The sequence below is a fragment of the Elephantulus edwardii genome, unplaced genomic scaffold, assembly GCF_000299155.1.
Source record: "Elephantulus edwardii isolate Elephantulus edwardi_28Jun2011 unplaced genomic scaffold, EleEdw1.0 scaffold00046, whole genome shotgun sequence".
NCBI lineage: Eukaryota > Metazoa > Chordata > Mammalia > Macroscelidea > Macroscelididae > Elephantulus > Elephantulus edwardii.
This window is the reverse complement of record NW_006399796.1, coordinates 19,804,643-19,815,276: the sequence shown is the minus strand read 5'-3', so window position 1 is coordinate 19,815,276 and position 10,634 is coordinate 19,804,643.

Sequence of the window (10,634 nt, the reverse complement as noted above, 5' to 3'; positions counted from 1 at the left end):
TTTTTTTTTTAAACAGTATCTCTCTACTTTAAAATACCAAGTCCATTAATACTCTTTTAATAAAAAAAATTTCTCACAGAGTTCTTTCTTATCTTTTGGTTTCATTCCTAAACTTATAAGAAATCCTAATGAGTCTTTACTCCCCTAAAGGCTTAGTGCAATTGTTTCCTAAGTCTCATGTGTCTTTGCCAGGGTCTTTATCATGTTGTTGTTGTTATGTACTGTCAAGTTGGAACTGACTCATAGCTGACTCTTTAAAGAGTTTTCAGAGGCTGTAAATCTCACAGAAGGAGGGTTGTCCATCTTTCTCCAGCACAGAAGCTGGTGAATTTGATCAACCTATCTTTGGTTAGGACCACAACTCCTTACCACTGAAGCAATAGAGTTCCCCGGCTTTTGCGATAGGAAGCCAAGATTATTTGTTGTTATGTGCTATTGACTTGCTAGGGATTTGTAGCCACCCTGTGCACATTAGCTCAAAATTCTGTCCCATCCTGAGCCAGTCTCACTGCTTCCAGCACATCTACCCCCAAAACCACAGATACTGTGTCAATCCATCCCGTCCGGGGTCTTTCTCTCCTGTACTGTCCCACCACCCTTCCCAAGGATTATGTCTTCTCTAAGGACTGGTTATTCCTGGCAATATGCCTAAAGTACATGAGATAGAGCTTCATATCTTTGCTTCGAAGGTGCAACTTAGCTTCACCCTCTCCAGGACAAACCTCTTAGTTCTCTTAGCAGTCAATGTTATGTTTAGTACTCTTTTCCAGAACCACAGCTCAAAGGCATTGATTCTTATTTTTCGTTTATAGTAATTGTCCAACTCTCTGATGCATTGCAACAATTGCACAGATCATATCCTGGATCAGGTGCACCTTAGTCTCCAGACTGACTTCATTGTTCTTTAGTACTTTAGCTAGGCCCCTGACAGCAGATTTTCTTAGTGAGATTCATCTTTTTATTTCCTGACTGCTAGTGCCAAAAAAATTGATTGTGGAGCCAAGCAAACTAAGATGATTAACAATCTCAGTTCTTTCTCCATCTATCATGGTGCTGCCAATTGACCCTGTGGTAAGAATCTTTATTTTCTTGATGTTGAGCTTCAATACGTATTGAAGGCTGCAGTTTGACTTTTTGCAGAAAACACTTTAAGCCCTCTTCCATTTGGATGAGCAAAGTTGTGTCATCTGCCTAACACATATTGTTAAATCTTCCTCCAATCCTGATGGCACATTCCTCCTCATAAAGTCCAGCCTCCTGAATGATCTGTTCTGCGTATAGATTGAAAAGATACGAAGACAGGATGTAACCCTGACACACTTCTTTCCTAATTTTGAGCCATGTAGTATTTCCTTGCTCTGTTCTGAAAACAGTTTGTTGATTCAGATATAGGTTTTGCTTGAGTACAACTAGGAGTTCAGAGATTCCCCATTCTTCTCAAGGTTAGCCACAATTTGTTGTGATCCATACACATGACTTTGCACAGTCAGTGAAACACAGATAGGCAATAAGCTGTCATAACTCTGTTTATCTCCTTGTTGACCTGTGCTGTTTTCCATGCGGTTATCTCCCAGAGCTCCAATTTGAGACTAGTCAAATTCTACTTCTCTTCCTCTTTTTTCTCTAACATATATACCATATTCTCAGGTTGCCAGCACCACTAAGCTGAAGAAGTCAACACACAGGTTTCTGACATTAGTTTCCACTGTTTCTAGTACCTTCTCTTTGTCCAATACAAAATGGCAAAGAGAGACTTTCTCTCCTCTCAGTAGGGCAAGAAGTTTTCCCTCTTTTAGGCTTCTGGTAAAATTCTATGATCTGGTCATTAAGTCCTCATCTTAGACATTTTAAAGAAATCTTCTTAGTAAATATTATTGATTTAAAAAATCTCATTCTGGAAATAAAATAATAGATATTGACTCTATCCTCCTGTTGCTATCCATTCTTTTGCAATCATACCCTATCTTGAGGGAAAATAAAGCTTGTGGAAGGATGAAAAGAAAGTGTCATATGAAAGGAATTTTTTAAAGTACGAAAGCTAACTGGTGGCACCAGTGTTTAAATGCTCAGCTGTTAAATCAAACATCAGCAGTTTGAATCTACTAGCTACTTTTCAGGAGAAAAATGTGATAAGCTGATTCCATAAAGATTTACAATATTGGAAACCCAGTGGGACAGTTCTATTCTGGCTTATTAATGAGTCAGAATCAACCTTGTAAGAGTAGGGTTCAATGTCTTTTTAAAATTTGTTTTCCTTTCATTTAGAACAAGTCCACTTCTCCTTTACACAAAAGTAGTCAAGCACTACTCATGTTTTGTTATGCTCAGTTGCAACATCAAACTGAGTATGTTTAGGCATCATGAAAGCTTATGGGCAGATAAGGGAAAATCATTAAATTGTAAAGAAGTTTACCATATGACAATAGAGAGGAGGGAGAGTGATGATTATATTTAGAGAATGCTTAAGACGTGCTACCACAACCCTACTGTTTTGGCAATGTAACCATCTTTGTTGTTGGGTGCTGGAGAGGTGATTCCAACTCATAGCAACCCCATGGTGCAGAACAGAACTGCCTCATAGAGATTCCTATAATGACATCTTTGTGGTAGCTGGCTACTGGTATTTTCCCATGAAGCTTCTGTGTTATGTTGAAAGTTACATTTTCTTGGTTGGCAGTCAAGTACTTGACCTTGGCACAACAAGGGATCCTAACAAACTGTGTATCATAGATAACTCACACAGGATTGCAATCTAGTCTATAAATGCTAAATTCCACATGTATGATAATTTGACTTTAAAATTGCAGAATGGCTTAAGCATAATTCTACTCCAAAAATTACTCCAAGGATGACATTCAAATGCAGTGCATGCTGTCACCAAAATTAGTAGATATCTCTTCTGTCTGGGGAAGTAGCACAAGATGGAGAGATTTGCCTCTCATATGTCACTTATCTTCAATGGGCTTCTTTCTATGCATATATCAGGCTGCAGACCAAAAGATAATAGCTTGGATCCACCAGTTACTCCGCAGAAGTAAATGCGCAGTCTCATGAAGATTTATAGCCTGAGAAACAGGATAGAGCCAATATGAGTTGGAGCCAATTGACAACAGTGTATGTTTATGTTTTTATTTTATACAAATTCCATGTAATTGTTTTAAGTAACAAAATAGTTATAATCATGTCTATATCTAAGAAATGACTAATTGTAAATACAAAATATAGTGACTCTAAAGTTGGAAACAATGTGTCTTGGGAATGTTGCCTTTTTTTATTTGTGTAAAAGAAACATGAAAATATTTGTAAGAAGACAAATAATTTGTCATTTTATTTGTCAGAAGAATAGTTGCATTATGTTGGGTGAAAATAGGAAGTTGTTTTGTTATAAGCATGTTGAATAGCCAAAAGAGTAGACTTGCTAATTCTTAAGCTCTCCTCTTTTGGCTCCCAGTCCGTGATTCTATATTCATTTCAGAAAGTGGAACAGGAACTGAAAATCATATTACCCCTTTGGAATAACTCTGTACTTGCTTGGCTGGTGGTGGTGTGTTGTTGAACACCAGTGGAGTCTATTCTGTCTCAACATGAGCCCACATAACAGAGTAGAACTCGCCCATAGAGTTTTGTGGATATACTCTTCTGGGTGGGTTTAAATTATCACACTGTCAGTGAGCAGCTACGTATTTATTTGGTTTCTTATCCATCATTCTTGAGATAATTTGTATTTATGGCAACTCTATAGGACAAAGTAAAATTACCCTCCCCCATCACAATTTCCAAGGCTGTAAATCTTTATGGAAGTAGACTGTAAAGTAGATTTCTCCTGCAAAACAATTGGTAAGTTGGGGCTACTTACCTCTCAGTAGCTGAGCACTTAACCACTGTGTCTCTAAGGTCATTTCAACAACTTAGAAATATACAGTTAATGTTCTTTTTTCAGGTCTTTTCATAGAATCAAGAGTGATATAACTTCATCTGAGCTACTTTGTACATGTTGTTTGGAGAAGTTAGTCCCAGAAAAAGAATATCATACTTAGAAAAGTAAAACATCAACAACAAAAGGAGAAGACCATCAATGTGACAGATTGGCACAGTGACTGCTAGAGTGGTCTAGACAGAAGAGATTGTGAGAAGAGCATGATGTCAGGCCAGCTATGTTTCTGTTGAGCATACAGTCTCTAAGAGGCAGAACCAACTTGACATCCGTAGCCATGTATTTTCATAGACAGAGAGCTGGGAATTTTTTATTACTGAATAATTTCCCATTGTATATATGTGCTACACTATGTTTATTCTTTCATCTTTTGAAAGGCATCTTGTTATTTTTCCAATTTGGGGAAATTATTAACAAATCTATTACAAACCTTCATGGGCAGGTCTTGACTTGGTGTTTTTGTGTTGTTTAGGTAGATATTTAGGAGTATGATATTGCCAGATAAGTTGTAAACACAAACAGAACCCTCTAAGGAGTAATCAGGTGTCTTCAAATGTTGAGGTGCAATTTGAGTTCTCACCAATATTACTGGAAAGTTCCAATTGCTCTATACTTACCAGCATCTGATATTGACAGTGTTTTGGATCTTAACTATTTTAATAGGTGTGTGGTAATATCCCATTGCTATTTGGTTTGCAATTCTTTAAGACCCTAAGAAGTGGAACATTTTTCTATATATTTTGTTATGTATATACTCTCTTTGGTAAGATTTATGCTCAAATCTTTAGCAGTTTTGTGACTGAGTTATTTTCTCATTATTGAATTTTAATTGTTCTTCCTTTTGTATCTTGGGTACAAGTCCTTTATCAGATTCAAACACATATTTTAAAAATACTTTCTTCTAGGTTTTGCTTGCCCTTTCACTTTTGTATTAGATCTTTTGATGAGCAATTTTAAAAAATTGCTGATCTCCAGTGTATTGATTTTTTCTTTTATAGTTCACACTTTAAGTGTGTCCTATTTAAGAAATCTTTGCCAAATTCAAGGTCACTAAGATTTCTTTCTTTTTTTTTATTTCCAGCAAGTATTCTGAATTTAGTTCTTCCATTGATATCAATGATCCATGTCAAATTCATTGTGTCTGGTTAAGGCAAAGGTAAATTTTGTTTTATATCTATCCAGTTGATCATGTCTAGTGATTTAGTGCTCAAAGTATTCCACTGATAATCAAAAATCCAATGTTTAAGCTTACCAGCTTTTCCCATAGGAGAAAGATGAGATATTCTGTTTCTGTAAAGATTCTCAGTCTTAGAAAATGGTAGTGCAATTCTGCTCTATCCTAAAAGAACACTATGAGTCATAATAAGTTCACTTGTAGTAGGTCAGTTGTTCCTGCATTAGTTGTGTAAAAAAAAAGTATTCTTTTCTATTTAATTAATTTGATCCTTTGTCAAATTTAATTGATTATTTATATGGTCAAGACCTGAAGCATTTGGTGCAGAAGGTCAACATCTGTAGTCTTCAACATGGATTGAAGCTCAACATCAAGGAGACAAAGATTCTCACCACAGAGCCAATTGGCAGCACCGTGATAGATGGAGAAAGATTGATGGAGGCTGTTAACAATTACAGCTTGCTCAGCTCCACTCTTAACACTAGTAGTTAGGAAATCAAAAGGTGAATTGCATTGGAAAAATCTGCTGCCAGGGACCTCTCCAGAGTACTGAAAAACAACAGTGTCAGTCTAGATATCAAGATGCTCCTAATCCAGGCCATGGTCTTCACAGTTACTTGCTATGCATCAGATACCTGGACAATGAGAAAGGGTGACAAAAGAAATATAGATGCTTCGAATTGTGGTGCTGGAGAAGAGTCTTGAAAATATCATGAACTGCGAAGAAAACAAATAGGTCTGTCTTGGAGAGGGTGAAACCAAGTATCTTCTTGGAGGCTAGGATTTTGAAGCTCTCTATCACATACTTTGGGCACATGACCAGGAGGGAGCAGTTCTTGGAGAAGAACATTATGCCTGGAAGGGTGGAGGGACAGTGCAGGAGAGGAAGACCTCGGATGAGATGGATTGATACAGTGACTGGGGCAGTGGGGGCTGTTGTGTTGGATTTAGTGAGACTGGCTCAAGACAGGGCAAGGTTCAGAGCTGTTGTACATAGAGTCACGATGGGTTGCAGGGGACTCGACAGTGCATAACAACAACTACAAGGTCAGATGTTTAGTCAAAATTTTTAGTTCTAATTATGATTTTATGATATTTTTCTTTTTCACTTTCTCTCACCCTCTGTTCTATTCAATATATTGTCATTTAACATTAAAGCAAAATGAATTTTCACCTTGAAAAGGTGGAATTATAAAATGGTTCAACCACTCTGGAAGGTCGTTTGATATTTTTTCTCAAAAAACTGAACAAAGAAATTCCATGTGATGCAATTATTCCGTTGCTTGGACTATACCCCAAGAAAATTAGAACTGAGGCACAAATGGAGATTTGTACACTACTATTCATAGCAGCATTATTTACCATCACAAGAAGATAGAAACAGGCCAAATGTCAAAGCACAATTGAATGAACTGAGAAATTATAGCGTATTCACACAATGAATACTACACAGCATGCAGGAGCAATGATTTTGAAAATCAGTACTTAATTTGAGAGGGACTGGAGAGCATCATGCTAAGTGAACTAATTCAGTCCCTTAAGGACAAATGCTGTATATGATCATTATTGTAGCAATAGAGAGGTAATCAGTAAAATATGTATGAGGATCCAAGTTGGGGGAGGGTAGGAAAAAAGAGTTGAGGATGGGCCCGGAGTAATCATAGGGATGCACAATTTAACAGGTAGAGGGAGGTGTGGATAAATGAATTTGGAATGATCCAATGGGAAAAACAATGTATACAAACTTTGTAAGTAAATTAGCATAAAATAAAATTTTATTTTTTAAAAAAGGAATGTAGAAGATTTAGCACTCAATACTTTCTGTGAAATCTCTTTTAGTGGAGCACTGAAGTAATGTATTAAGTTTAATTGTAAAGAAAGCAGGACATCATTAAAGTTATTGAGTAAAAATTTGCATACACACAAATATTTGAATTATGTTATATGTAATTTAACATCTCTGTTCAATTTATGTGGCATTAGGACTTTTGAAAATGTCATTTTTATCTATCTATTGCCTTAACCCCCACTGGGCAACTGGGTGTCTCCAGCTGCCTCAAATGCAGACACGTGATTCACCATTTATCCAAGTCTTCAACATCATCAACAGTTGTGAGTTCAACATCAGAGAAAGAGCTAACCTGACTGGAGAGAGATTGTGGTGAGGCATAGCTTTATTGAACCCTGGATATAGGGTCAAGGTTAAAGATTTTACTTTCTGGATATTTGAAGGAAGAGCTGACTTATGACTGCTATGTCACAAAGTTTACAAAATAATTGAGAGGAAACCAGAGGTTTCTTGCATTTCTGCGACTATACTGAACCTGTACTTTCACTTGTTGACTGAGAAACTGAACTGAGAAATTGTGTTTTACTGTTAATCTGGCTTCGTTGCTGTTCACTAAACCTGGACTTTCACTGTGTGATATCCTGTAGTTCCCCACCCCTAAGTTATTTTCTTAATAAGTTAAAGTTGAGTAAAAATGAGTATACGAGTCAATTTGCACCGAATACTTGACCCACAGATTAATAGAAGTCGATGCATAAGCACGTTGTTAGGGGCATATCTGACCTTACGGGGATCCGTTTTAAACTGTGGATATTGTTGATGGGGACTGTTCCCCTTTGTAGAGTTAATAATGGTTGGATTTGTCTGTTCTCACATTGTTTTTTACGTCCTTTTACAGATTGTAAAACAAATATTACATATTATCAAATACTGCATGGTTCAAAACTGGGAAGGGTGTGCTCTAGAGATGTGAGCTATCATCATAACTTTTCAACCTATACGCAGAACAGATCATCCAGGAGGCTGGACTGTGTGAGGAGAAGTGTGGTATCAGGATTGGTGGAAGGTTCATCAACAATCTGCAGATGCAGATGACACAACCCTGCTTGCTGAAACTGAGGAGGACCTGAAGCACTTGCTGCAGAAGGTCAGGGACTGCAACCTTCAATATAGATTAAGGCTCAATATCAAGAAAACAAAGATTCTCACCAATACACTGATTGGCAGCATCACGGTGTATGCAGAAGAGATTGAGATTGTTAACAGCTTTAGTTTGCTTGGCTCCACAGTCAACACTCTTGGCACCATAAGCCACGAAATTAAAAGACATATTACAATGGGAAAGTCTGCTGCTAGGGACCTCTCCAAAGTACTGAAGAGCAACGGTATCACTTTGAAGACTAAGGTGTACCTGATAAAGGCCATGGTCTTTGCAATCACTTGTTATGTGTCAGAGAGTTAAACAATAACTTGGGAGGGTAAAAGAGTGATGCCTGTGAGCTGTGGTGTTGGAGAAGAGTTTTGAATATAGCACGGACTGCTAAGAAAATGAACAGGTTCATCCTAGAGAGGGTTAAACCAGGCTGGTCTTTGGAGATAAGAATTCTGAAGCTTCATCTGTCATATTTTGGGTATGTTGCAAGGAGGGACTACTCCTTGGGGAGGGACGTCATTTTGGGAGGATGGAAGGACAGCGCAGAAGAGGAAGACCCTCTATGAGATGGATTGATTCAGTGACTGGAGTAATGGGGGTAGTTTTGTTGGAGACAGTGTAGAGCAGGGTTTAGGGCTGTTGTGCATAGAGTCAACTCGATGGCACACAACAACAACAACATATGTATGTATACATGTTATTTGTAAATACAATAGAATTTGTATAAAATTAACTATGTGTGGATAGGTTCATTGTCAATAGCAAATGATGTCTGAAAAAATAAGTTGGAGAGACATATTAAAAACTATGTAGAAATAAAATTTTATATAGCTGATAATAGTGATGTTTTATGTGATGGAAATATACAGGTCTGCTCCACAGGGAGGATGTATTGATTAAATCCCAATGGAATTTACAAAATTGTTTCCAAAATGTAATCATGTTGTTCTTATGTTCTGTCAAATCAGAACCAACTCATAAAGATCCTATGAAAAACAGATCTAAATCCTGTCCTATCCTGTACCAACCTCACAATCTCTGGCACACTCAAGCCCATTGGTGCAGTCACTGTGTCAATCCACCTGGTTGAGGGTCTTCCTCTTCACCAACCTAGCTACATGTCTAATGTGTATGAGATGGAGCTTCATCAGTCTTGCTTCCAACGAACACTCTGACTGAACCTCCTCCAAGATATACCTGTTTGTTCTTTTGGCAGTCTATGGGATGGATATTCATAGACTGATAACTAACCTGAGGAAATGGAAGTATGTAATCCTAAATGCATCTAGCCTTCCTGCCTCATATAAAGAGTGAGGAGAAAGCTGAGAATCATTTCTGAAATTCATAGTCCAGCTCATTAAAGACTGAAAACTAATCATAGGACTATAGACTGTTTCCTCTCCTCCTACTCTTTACCATCACATTAATGGAATTCCTGTGAAATAGAAGAGAACTACAATTAAAAGGTCTCCTAGATTCAGGCCCTATTTAAGAAAGAATCTCTATTATTGTTGTTATGTGCCATGGAGTCGTCTGCTAGTTTTAGGGACCCTATTCACAATAGCTCTGAACTCTATCTTGTCCTGAGCCAGTCTCTCTGTCTCTGACATACCTGCACCAATTACCTCTGCTACTGTGTCAATCTATCTCGTCCAATGTCTTCCTCTCCTGTGCTGTCCCTCCATCCTTCCAAGCTTGATATTCTTCCCCTAGGACTAGTCCCTCCTTGCCATGTGCCCAAAGTATGTGAGACAAAGCTTCAAAATCCTTGCCTCCAAAAAGAGTAACTTGGTTTCATTCTCGCCACGACAAATCTGTTTTATCCTTTGGCGGTCCATGGAATGTTCAATACTCTTCTCCAGTATCAGAGCTCAAAGACTGATCCTTCTTCTGCCATCTTTATTCACTGTCCAGCTCTCTGATGCATAGCAAATAATTACAAAGATCATGTATCTTGTTGTTTTTAGGTTTCATCCAGTCAATCATAAATTAGAGCCATCCTATGACCAACATATTATAACCTTACTCTACACCATTCTCTTGATCTCAATATGTTCAAGCCCTTTCTTGTAGTCTCTGTGTTATTCTATCTCCTTGAGTCTCTCCCTCTCTTGTATAGACCTTTTATCATTCCCAGTATGATGTCTTTCTCCAGGGATTGTCTTACTGAAAATAAATCCAGAGTATGTGAGATGAAGTGTCACCATGCTTGTTTCTAAATAGCATGCTGGTTGCATTTTCTCCAAGATAGATTGTTACCTCTTTTGGCAGCCCATGGTATACTCAAACTTTTTTTCCAACACTACAATTAAAAGATTCATTTTTGGTCTCCTTTATTCATTGTCCAACTTTTAGATTCATAAGATGCCATTGACAATACCATGACTTGGTCCAGTCTCATGTTAGTCTTTAAACTGACAGCTCTGCTCTTGAGCTTTTTGCCTCTTTAAAGAGGTTCTTTTAGAGCAGATTTGCCTAATGCAATATATGTTTTGAATTCTTGACTGCTGCTACTTTGAGTGTTGATTGTGGAAAAAGAAAATTAATTTTTTGACACGTGGTATAGCACTGGTCTGTGCAGTGG